This window comes from Labeo rohita, chromosome 18 (genome assembly GCF_022985175.1).
Source record: "Labeo rohita strain BAU-BD-2019 chromosome 18, IGBB_LRoh.1.0, whole genome shotgun sequence".
NCBI lineage: Eukaryota > Metazoa > Chordata > Actinopteri > Cypriniformes > Cyprinidae > Labeo > Labeo rohita.
The window spans coordinates 23305135-23317752 of NC_066886.1; positions in this window are offsets into that span (position 1 = coordinate 23305135).

The following is a 12618-nucleotide window of genomic DNA, read 5'->3' on the forward strand; positions in this document are numbered from 1 at the left end:
TCTTAGCAGAGGGAATCACGCCATTTCTGATTGGTTGCCTAGTTCTTTGGATGACGTCTTTGGGAAGCCTTCTTTGGTGATTTGACAGTTGGAAACGCTGGATGAGTCTTCGGAAGGTAGTTGCCAATTACAGGATGATTCTCCCGTAGTACGGCTAAGAGACTGAGTTCACACGGCAGTCACAAAGCTGTTAGCGGGTTCTGGAGAGTTCTGGGTGGCAAGAACGCCTTGCTGGGGTTGTGAACTCAGATGAGCGCTGGCAAAGTATTTCTGTCGTTGCAAGCGTCTCAAGCAGCTCACGCCGTCTGAGTGTTTCAAGCTGTTCCAGCAGTTCAGTGTTTCATGAAGTTCGGCGATGTTCGGCTGTTCACGTAGTTTGAGCAGTTCAGACAGTTGAAGCAAAGATCTGTTAGGAACGCCAAGGAACCAAAACTCCATCAGTGACAGAAATAGAGAAAAAAAGGTTACACTTTATTTTGATAGTCCACTTTAGACATTCTACTATAAGTAACTTTGCAAATACATGTCAACTAATTCTCATTAATTTGCAACTACATGTCTACTAACTCTCAGAGCAGACTGTTAGGTTAGATTTAGGGTTAGTAGAATAAGTTGACATATACTTGCAAAGTTTAGAAGACTGTTAGAAAATATTAAGCAGACAGTCTACTAATACTCTAATGACTAGTGGACATGCAGTTGCAAAGTTACTTACTGTTAGTAAAATGTCTAAAGTGGACTATCAAAATAAAGTGTTACCGAAAAAAAAAACTTGGGAGAAACCAGGCTCAGTTGGGGGGCCAGTTCTCCTCTGTCCAGACAAACCAGCAGTTTGTTTTCACGTTGCAGCAAAGTCAGATGAGGACTCATCAGGTTCCTGTGGTCTTGTGCCGATGGCCATCTAGGTGACAAGGTCTTCACTGGGGATCTGTCTCTGGGGTTCATCTAGTTGATGTGGTCTCCGCTGACATTCAGGGCTGTAGAGGTCATCTCTAGGTGCTGATCAACCATCTGGATCTGGGTGGCTACAGTGACCTCAGAATAAGAATGAAGCAGACTAATATTAGTGTAGATGCCATCCTTCTTATGATGTAACAAATACATCGGGAAGTGTTCCCTGTTCCGGCTGACCTAATTAATTAATAAATTAGTTGAGTTAAATTATAGAAATGTGTTAGTGGTTAGTGTGTTATGTGTAAGCCAGGTTATGTGTCTGCCTCCTGAACAGTGTTAGGCAGGGTGTTTCAGAGTTTGGGCCCTAAATAAGAAAAGGATCTGCCGCCCGCAGTTGATTTTAATATCATAGGTATTATCAAATTGCCAGAGTTTTAAGAATGCAGCGGTCGTGAGACACTATAATGTGCTAAGTGCTTGCTCAAGTACTGAGGTGAGAAACCATTCAGGGCTTTATAATTAATTAGCAAGATTTTAAAACCTATGCAATGTTTAATATGTAGCCAGTGCAGTGTTGATAGAACTGGGCTAATATGGTCATACTTCCTGGTTCTAGTAAGAACTCTTGCTGCTGCATTTTGGATCAGCTGGAGTTTGTTTATTAAACATGCAGAACAACCACCCAATAAAGCATTTCAATAATCTAACCTTGAATTAATGTTTCTGCATTTGAACCTTGAGGTACTCCATACTGCACTTGTGATCGATATGACACCTCTTCATTTACTGCTACAAATTGATGGCGGTCAGATAAGTACAATTTGAACCATGCCAATGCACTTCCACTAATGCCAACATAATTTTCTAGTTTATTCAAAAGAATGTTGTGGTTATTAGTGTCAATGCTGTGATAAGTATTCATCAGTGTTGGGCAAGTTACTCTGAAAATGTAATTCAATTACTGATTACTGATTACTCCTTTTAAAAGTAATCAAATTACTGTTCTGATGACTTTATTTAAAAAGTAATTAGTTACATTACTAGTTACATTACTTTTTTCTTACATCCATGAAATTTACAAAAAATATTAAGATTGTGTGTTGCATCCCAGCATAAATGCTTCCGATAAAATATTTGTCATTAAAGCATCAGCATTTCGAGCGGTTAGTGGATACTCTGATTGTCCATTGCATTCCAGAAATCAACACTGTTTAATGCTGCAAATACGTGTTGTAAATAGAAACTCTGCCTATGCTTACGCATGTTAATCGTTTTTGTTTTATATTAGTTGTTCTTGTTGCTTTTGTGCAATACATGAATAGCAATACACTTGTTTTATATATTTTACGTTTAGATATTTCTATTTTGCGGGAGTTCTGCAAATCATTTTATTCCGTTGCTTCCCGCACACATGAGTCTCTGCCCGCCTGTGCCCGCACCCGCCCATCAAGTCTTATCCCGCGCCACTCTCTGTTGCGTCGCGTCCAGCGCCAGTGGATTAGAGACCCACACTCCTGCTGGAAGTGATGCAAGGGAGAGCGGCGTGGGACAAGACTTGATGGGCGAGTGCGGGTGGGCAGAGACTTATGTGAAGACAACAGAAGTTGATGCGTTGCTCTCCGCATTCGGTACGTTCTGCATTATAGTAGTGGTGATGCTAGCCATGTTGACTTCCTCCAAGATACTGACGTTGGTGTGTCTGTCCTCCCAGCTGATCCTCAGAATCTTTTGTAAGGATCTTTGATGGTATTGATGGTTTTCATGACTCTCAAATGCCTGCTGTAGGTGGTCTATGACTCGGCTCTATACAGCAGAGTAGGGAGGTAGACCAAGAGTTTTGTTTGGGCCGATAAGTCTCAATCGTCGAAAGACTCTTTTTCTAAGCCTGGCATAGGCTCCACTGGCACAACTCAGGTGATGGTTAACCTCAGAGTCCATGTCAGCTTTTGAAAAAGTGAAAAAAGTGAAAACTGTATTGTCAACTCGAAATTGGTCCTCTGCATTTAACCCATCACGAGTGCACGCACACAGCAGTGAGAAGTGAACACACACCCGTAGCAGTGGGCAGCCATTGCTCTAGTGCCCGGGGAGCAATTGGGGGTTCACTTCAGTCATGGCATAGAAGGTGGAAAGAGCGCTGTTCATTCACAGTCCCCACCTTCAATTCCTGCTGGTGTGGAAATCGAACCAGCGACCTTTGGGTTACAAGTCCGACTCTCTAACCATTAGGCCATGACTGCCATTACTGCCGAGCTGGAGCTGGAGCTGCCGCTGCTGAGGTAAGGGAAGTGATCCATGTATTCAAGAGTGGTGTTGTGTGATGTATTCTGAGGGAAGTTCTTATTTTTCCCAGACTTTGAGGAGTAGGGCATGAATGTGGTACAGGAGCTCTGATCCACCTTCCTTTTACAGATAAGAGCAATACATCAATTGAATTTGTAAGGAGTCTACTTTTACTTGTTACACTCATAATAACAACAACACTCTGTGGTTTTGTGAAATAAAGAAAACAAACAGGGTGTGCAGTCTGCTGCGTTGTTCTCTGTGATCATCATTAAGAAATGTGTCACTAAAATGAACTAAAACTCAGCGAATACTCATCACTGAGACATGAAAGATATATCTATAGAAAGCCTGACATGTCTACTTTTAAATGAAGTAAGTCTTATTGAAAACAAATATCATGCATTAAAGTAATATATATTAAACCAACGCCATGTCCAGTCTTTCTCGTCAGACCTAATTCTTTTTAATTTGATCACGCCCACGAGCTACTTTCGCTTTGATATTATAATCATCCACGTGGAGGCACACAAGTTGTACCGCCCACATCAACGTAAACAAAGCAGCGAGCCTTGACTTCATTGTTAATCTTGGCTACTTGCATCTTGTTACTGGAAGAAGACGCGCTGTGAGGAGTAAGATTTATATTTCCCTCAGAGGAAGAGCCCGATGCGACGCATGGCGAGATCCACCAAAGGAGTAAGTCTTTCTTTTATTAGCCTACTTACGTTAGTTGTTGTGTTACTGTGACATAACTTGTACACATTATAGTAGTTAGACTTTTTCCAAACTATAATTCCTGACTACATGTGCAATCAAGTGAAACGTTATGAAGTATGTTTCATTTCATTGCATCAAAATGTTTCACGACGCCAGGATGTTTTTAATGTTCTATAAAATAAAATCGCGATATAAAAGTAATAGTGTTTACACTGTAACACTGAATGATAGAGTCTAAGATTGTTTAGACAAAACTACTGTCATATACTCTGTTCACGAATAGATCTTTATGACATGCTTAACAATAATAAATTAGTTTCCCAGACATAAAATGGTTTTGTATTGTATAATACATACAAAGCATGCTTGTGTTTATGACTATAAAATCATTTTTATTTATTGTATAACAATAGGATATAAAAGTGATATTAGTTTATTATTAATACTCTGTTTGTGAATGGATGTTTAATGTGCTAAAAAAATAATTAGTTTCTCAGAAATAAAATGTAATTTTTTATGATAGTATAAAGTATGCGTGAGTCTATGACTGAAAAATCATACTATGCGTATATTACAGATGCTCCTGATATTAAAATGTTCATAGACGTTTTTGTTTTTTTTATGTCACATCTCTGGACATCTGCCTTGGCTCTGGAGTGAGCCAGCCTTTTGGCCTTACAGGTTACATAATTTTGGCAGGCACAGAAGGCTTTCCTTTTCTTGGAGATGAGTTGTTTTATCTCTGTGTCATTCTCATCAAACCAGTCCTGGTGTTTTCTGGAATTGTACCCAAGAATGGAGATTAGTCTCCATTGGAGATCAGTCTGTAATTAATCAGTTTGTTGGGGTCAAGTTGTGTTTTTTTTTAATGAGAGGCTTAATAACAGCCAATTTTTGGGGGGGCATATCCTAATAACAATGACAAATTAATAATATTCAGAAGAGGATCTATGACTTCTGGAAGCACCTCTTTTAGTAGCTTAGATGGAATAGGGTCTAACATACATGTTGTTGGTTTAGATGATTTAACACGTTTATACAATTCTTCCTCTCTGATAGTAGAGAGTGGAATTGTTCCTCAGGAGATCTATAGTGCACTGATGTGATCTCTGATGTGATACTGTAGCTGATGGCTGCATGGTTACAATTTTATCTCTAATAGTATCAATCTTGGAAGTAAAGTAGTTCATAAAGTCATTACTGCTGTGCTGTTGGGAAAAGTCAACGGCTGTTGATGCTTTATTTTTCATTAATTAAGCCACTGTATTGAATAAATACTCTTCTAAAAGAGACAAAAAGAATTCAGATCTAGCAGTTTTTAATGCTTTCCTGTACCCTAGTCACACCAGGGAGTAGCAAATACCTTTAGTTTTGTTTTCCTCCAGCTGCGCTCCGTTTTCCGGGCTGCTTCCTTTAAGGCGTGAGTGTGCTCGTTATACCACGGTGTCGGACTGTTTTCCTTAATCTTCCTTAAGCGGTAAAGGAGCAACCGTATCTGAAATGCTAGAAAAGAGAGAGTCTATAGTTACATCATCAAGTTTTTCTGAGCTATTGGATAAGCTGAGGAATTCAGATAAGTCAGCAAGATTACTTAGAACTGATGGTTCTACCATACCTGTAACAAGGAGTTGAATTTACGGTTTTAGCTATACGGAATATACACAAGACTAGATAATGATCCGAGATACCATCGCTTTGCTGCAGATTTTCAATGCTATTAACATCTACTCCATGTGACAGTATTAAATCTAAAGTATGATTTTGACAATGAGTAGGGCACGTGTTGTCTAGCCCCTACAGAGTTCAGAATGTCTATAAATGAAGACTCTATCTGCTCACCAACTCAAATAGAAAGTCAGCGAATTCTTTAATGAAGTCTGCATAATACCCTGGTGGCCTGTATACAGTAGCCAGTACAAATGTCACAGGGGATCTATCATTAACACTTGTTTCTCTGGATGATGTTATATGAAGCACCATTACTTCAAATGAGTTTTTTTCACATTTCACTCTTTATTTTCACATTTCGTACAATAGAATCTGCAATAACTAGAGCACTTTCATCAGGTTTCTCAGTGAGTGTGTCACTGAGTGGGAGAACCTGTTTGATGTTCTGATTGGAACAGAAGAGCGGTGTTTTGACCAATGACTATGACCTCACAGTCACCCTGCTGCATGGGCTTTGCAACTGGAACCAAAGAATGTACAGGGCTCCCTGAGCTAGTCTCATCCAAAGCCGTATCTAAGGCCCTCACATTTTTACTATCCTCAATTAAAGTTTGGATGTGTGTCTCTAGTTCTGAAATCTTCTCTGTCAGCCTAACTATTTCCCTGCATTTAACACATTTAAATCCCTCACTGCTGACAGAGATAGATAAGCTATACATGTGGCAAGTGGTGCAAATAACAATAACAGGAGAAGAAGCTATCACTCACAGTGATTGTAGAATGATTCCAACTTACCACTGTTGTTTGATGAACTCATGAAAACCGGGGAGAAAGAAAAAAAAGAGAATGGTAGAGGCGCGAAACACGAATGGCAAACTAACCAGCTAACGAAATGCTAACGCGCTGCATGCATGCTGCACTCGCTGTTATAGAATTAAAGCAAATGATCAAATTATTCTGATTAGTTTTATAGATAATATGGTGGGAATTAAACTATATTGTATCACTTTAAACAACAGAAAGTGATAGTAAGACGCAGAGTTTGTCTACCCTTCAGTAAGCGAGGCCTTAAGGGAGCTGAGCTGAGACCTGAAGTTGGTGGGAATATAGCACTGCCACTGACAGTGCTGACTATGAGTGGAGGTTTACAGGGGTTCACAAACTCTCATTCACACGATAACAGCAGCCCCTTGTGTGCTGAGCAGAAAAAAGTTGCAGTCGCTCACTAATTTACAGGATATCAGCAGCCCCTTACCTTAGAGCAGTGGCCAGTCATGCGTAGAGCATGGTTAAGTTCTATTGGCTCGATCACTCATTCACAAAAAATTTCCATATCCACAGTCCTTTGCCTTAAAGTAGCAGCCAGCCATGTGCAGAGCATGGAAAAGTTCCAATCATTCACTAATTCACACAATATAAAGTCCCAGTCACTCATTTAAAGATTGTTACATATGTGTTGCACACTTTATATAACATAACTAAAAATGTAAGTACACAGACATAAGCTACTTAAAATAAAGTGTATCATGGTTGTACTTAAGTGTACTTCATGTGTATCTATACTGTACACATTATGCAGCTGCACCTTAGTTTGATTTAACCCACAAGTACACAGCATAATAAATACATGTAATTCCTTTCTAATTACATTAACATCACAGAATATTACACAGGCATAAGCTACTTAAAATAAAGTGTATCAAGATTGTAATTCATGTGTATCTATACTGTACATCTTATGCAGCTGCACCTTAGTTTGATTTAACCCACCAGTACACAGCTTAAATACATGTAATTCCTTTCTAATTACATTAAAATTACAGAATATTACACAGGCATAAGCTGCTTAAAATAAAGTGTATCAAGATTGTACTTAAGTGTACAAGTAGCTGTGTAACAGACTCGGCCTGTTAGATATGCATAAAAGCAGCTGCCTATTACATCTACATAATTACAAACTATAATTTCAGGCTGTTTCATAGCTTAGTTACATGGTAAGTACATTTTGTTTCATGTAAGTACAATGGCTACTACTAAGCACTTAATTAGGTAATTACTCTGTATTATGGACACCTTAAAATAAAGTGTTACCAAAGTTTTCTTTCTAAGGTTTTTTTTTCTTTTTTTTCTTTTTTCATTTCACCACGTCCCTTCCACAATGAATAGCTTCTCATCCTTACATGACTGTTAAAGTTAACTTACATTTTTGTAAACTTTAATCTGTGCTTTAAAAACGGACATATAGCATGACTTTGTGTCATGCAAGGTCACCGTAAAATCTAGAGAAAGAATCTAGACTTTTATATTATTGAGGTGGTCAGCGGGGTACAGTTGAGACACAATGTATCAGTTGTATCCACACTAGTTTAGTGCACAATGTAAGTTAATAGTCACATTCAGACAATATATCTTTGTTTTGAGAATGATCTTTTTTTTTTTTTTTACTGCTACTCAACTTTTCAACTGTTACTATTAAAATGAAAATGAAATTAAATATTATATCGCTGTTTGCCGTTACTGTACAATGTTTTACAAAAAAACTACTTTTAACTAAACAAGTAATTAAATAAAATACTGAATGGAAATAAAAACTGCTGAATATTTATTTTTAAAGTTATTTTACATTTGCAGTGAACTGGTTAGGCAGCTTTACAGCATTACGGATGAGTGTCTCAACTGTACTCCGGTACTGTTCCAACTGTACCCGACATGGGTACAGTTGGAACAGAAAAGCTTCTTGTGTTAAGCTAATTGTGGCAAAAATTATCTACTTATGGATGTTAAAAAGTATTAATATTGTAGTAGACAAGTAATGGAAATGTAATTTAAAAAATCACTTCTTTTCAGTTCCTAGTTTTGGTGTGGCAATGTAAAAAGCAAAAAGTGTACCAACTGTACCCAGTCTACTCTACAGAACAGTTACAGTCTCTCACTCATTCACTTGTTATAAGCAGCCCCTGCCTCTGTCAGCCGTGTACGGAGCAGGTCGCCGTGTAATCACCTGCTCAGAGTTTACATATAGTTTGCTCAGTTAAACGATTCTGAGATGATGGCGTTCAGCGTCTAGCTAAAGACGGTTTGTGTTTTGTTTATTGGTGTTTTTGTGTTTGTTTGTGTGTGCTTATTGATCTGGCTAGTTACCGGGTAACCTGCTCCAAAAGCACCTCCTGGTGGCAGAGAATGAATTAGCATTTTCAGTCATCCCATCTGTTTTACACAGCAAACATGCAGAGCAGAGTTGTAAACCAGATATATTTCCCGGGGGAAGTGCAGACACACATACAGTGTAAATCTGTGAGAAAGACAAGGGGAGATGGCGAGCATGGAACACTGCTGTGTGAAGAGAGGCTTGGCAGCCAGGCAACACAGGTTTAACTTGCTAGCTAATGTAACTTACGTGTTATATATTTTGCTTGTTATCAGAAGTAATGTACTCTAGAGGGACTCCGTTGTTATTCATTCTAAGTATACCGGAAGTTACATTTGGGCCACAAAAGTGCGCATGCGCATTAACGTTGTTTATGTTGTTGCCGTTGAAACCTTCTATATAGCAGATGGCCCTGCCCAGGCTGCAGCATTTCCGAGAAAAGGAGTTCCCCTTTAGGAACTCGAGCTGCGTCCAGAGAACGCTTTGGGAACGCCTTTGGTGGACGACGCTCTGAAAGAATGTGTAATCGAACCAAGAGAAAGCGGGACGTCACGGGCGGGTGACGTCATCGACCAGGAAGCATAAAAGCACATGCGAAGCCGGCCGGCGTCAGCTTCTGTCTTCCAGCGGAGCGCTCTGTGTTTGTGTCTGATATCCTCTGTTTTTGTGCAAGTTAGCACGCCTTTTATTTCGAGGATATGTCTAAGAAAACCGAGAAATCTAAGAGTGGCAATAAGAGCGGGCCGCGTTTCACGCTGTGTGTTCCCCCTTGTAAGAGATATATTACGAGTGGGGATACACACAGCATGTGCGTGGTCTGCTTGGGAGCGGAGCATGCTATGTCAGCCTTCGAGAGGACTGACTGCCCGCATTGTGAAGCACTTCCTTTGCGGGTGCTCCGCTCCCGGAAGGCTCTCTTTGAGGAGGGAGCCTTCACCAGCGTTCCCCAGGGTGTTGGTCCCGCTGCCGTCGAGGCGGAGCGGGCACTGCATTCCTGGGGTTCGCAGCTGGACCTGCTGGAGGGAATGGAGACGGGTGACCCCCTATCTCCTTCCTTACCCGGCAGGTCCGATGCCCGTTCTGAGGGTTCGGAAGCCCGCACTGCGGCTACTTCCTCCCAAGGAGCGGGCTCTTCTCTCCTCCTGTCTTCCTCTGAGGAGGTTGACTTGGAGAGTGCGATTGAGGAGCCACTCCCTCAATCGCTGCAGTACGAGGAGCTTTTGGAGGTGGTTACTCGTGCGGTTGATAAGCTAAACATCGACTGGCCCGCCAAGGTAAAAGCTACTCCGCAGAGAAGCAAGTTAGATGAGCGTTTTCTGCGGAGTAAGCCTCCACCTCCAATGAGGAGCCTTCCGTTCTTCCCCGATCTCCACTCAGAGATCTCGAGATCGTGGGAAAGACCGTTTTCGGCTCGCTTATTCGTCTCCGCCTCAGATTACTATGGAAATGTGGTGGGGCTCGATGAGCGAGCCTATAAGGCGATGCCCCGTGTGGAGCAGACACTTGCGAGTTATCTGTCATTGAAGGCTCCCACCTTACCCTCTAAGCCGCTACGAACAACTTCAGCGCTTGTGGGTAAGGGGTACTCGGCAGCAGGTCAAGCTGGAGCATGTCTGCATACAATGTCAGTGCTCCAAGCATATCAGGCTGACCTGCTGAAGGGGCTAGCTGAGGGTGAGAAAGTAGATCTGGAGGAACTCCAAAGGACCGCAGATTTAGCTCTCCGTGCCACCAAAGAGACCGCCCGGGCAGTAGGGCGGACTATGGCAGCCATGGTGGCGGCGGAGAGACATCTGTGGTTGACCCTGTCCGATATGAAAGAAAAGGACAGGGTCTTCCTTCTGGACGCCCCGCTTCAGCCTTCTGGCCTGTTTGGCGACGTAGTAGACTCTGTCGTCAGCAGGTACCAGGAGGCTCGCAAGCAGGCGGCGGCGTTCCAGAGGTTCCTCCCTCGCCGCTCTCTAGCCCCGACGGCTGCTGGGCGTGAGCAGCCGTCCCCGAGTACCAGCTCCTCGTACCGCCAAGTTCAAAAGCTGAGTGTCGCGACTCGCGCTCCCCCGTCCAGGGACCGAGACCCGCGGCACTCTAGGCCAGGGTCCTCCAAGGCGAGGCCCGACCTGAGGGTCGTGCTTCAGTCTAGGAGGGCCCAGGCCCCAAAGCGGTCCTGACGCCAGACCAGGGCCGCCGAGGGCAGCCCCTACCGGGGAGGAACGAGTCACACCGCATTACACGGTGGCCGTTTCTCCTCGGTGCCCTCGGGAGGTCGATTTGCTGTTCCTGCCAAGGTTACAGGACACAACGGCCTCCGACGAGCTTCTGCCCCGGATTTCTCCGCCCGGGAACGTAGCGGAACCAGGGTGCTCGTCGCCCCCTCGGGGGTCTCTAGAACAGTTAGCTCGGCAGTCTCCTGCCGGTCCGCCGTTACAGGTCTCCGAGCTAGTAGTTCAGTCAAATCCAGAGGCCAGCCTCGAGTGGCTGGTTCCCTTAGTAGACTATTTAGCAGCGTGGAAGCTACTGCCAAATGTGTCTGCATGGGTCCTGCGCACTGTAGAGAAAGGTCATGCTATTCAGTTCGGCGCTCCGCCGCCGCCTTTCGACAGGGTTTTTCCCACTCTGGTGGGCCCCAAGCAGGCTCTGGTCATGGAGCAGGAAGTAGAGACCCTTCTGAGGAAGGAGGCCATCGAGGTGGTCCCTCCTCACGCAAGGGAGTCCGGGTTCTACAGTCGGTACTTCATTGTTCCAAAGAAGGATGGGGGGCTGCGGCCGATCATCGATCTCCGTCGCCTCAATCATTCAGTCATGAAACTGAAATTCAAAATGCTTACAGTCAAGCAAGTAGTGTCACAAATCAGGTCCGAGGACTGGTTTGTGACGATAGACCTGAAAGACGCGTACTTTCATGTTTCCATCCTTCCTCAACACAGGAAGTTCCTGAGGTTCGCTTTCAGAGGCGAAGCTTACCAGTATCGGGTTCTTCCCTTCGGCTTAGCACTCTCACCCCGCACGTTTACGAAATGCGTAGATGCCGCCCTGGTCCCTCTTCGGCTTCAGGGCATTTGCATATTAAACTACATCGACGGCTGGCTGATCCTAGCAGCGTCCGAGACTTTAGCGGCTCGACATCAAGATGTCGTTCTCACCCACATGGAAACGTTGGGGTTAAGACTAAACGTCAAGAAAAGTGTACTTTCTCCATTACAGAGGACCACTTATCTGGGCGTGGTGTGGGATTCGACCACGATGCAGGCACGTTTGTCCCCTGCTCGTATTGTGTCGATCCTCACCGCAGTCAAGAGAGTCAAGCAGGGCCGGTCACTCACTGTCAAACAGTTTCAACAACTATTGGGTCTGATGGCAGCAGCGTCCAACGTGATACCTTTTGGCCTGCTGTACATGAGACTCCTACAGTGGTGGCTCAAGTCAAAAGGGTTCTCCCCGAGGGGAAACCCGCTCCGCATGATCAAGGTCACGCGCAGAGGGCTACGTGCCTTAGACATGTGGAAGAAGCCGTGGTTCCTAAATCAGGGCCCGACTTTGGGAGCTCCTTGCCGCCGCGTAACGCTAGCAACAGATGCATCCCTCACTGGGTGGGGGGCGGTCATGAGTGGTCACCCCGCCCAAGGTCTGTGGACGGGTCGTCATCTCGATTGGCACATCAATTGCCTCGAGATGCTGGCCGTATTTCGAGCATTGAAGTACTTTCTCCCAGACCTCAGAATCGCGCCATGTGCTGGTTCGCACCGACAGCACAGCGGTGGTCTATTATATCAACCACCAGGGAGGTCTGCGGTCGCGCCCCTTATACAAGCTGGCGCACCAGATCCTTGTGTGGTCCCAGGACAAACTCCTCTCTCTTCGAGCAGTTCACATTCCTGGGCATTTGAATGTGGGAGCAGACATCCTGT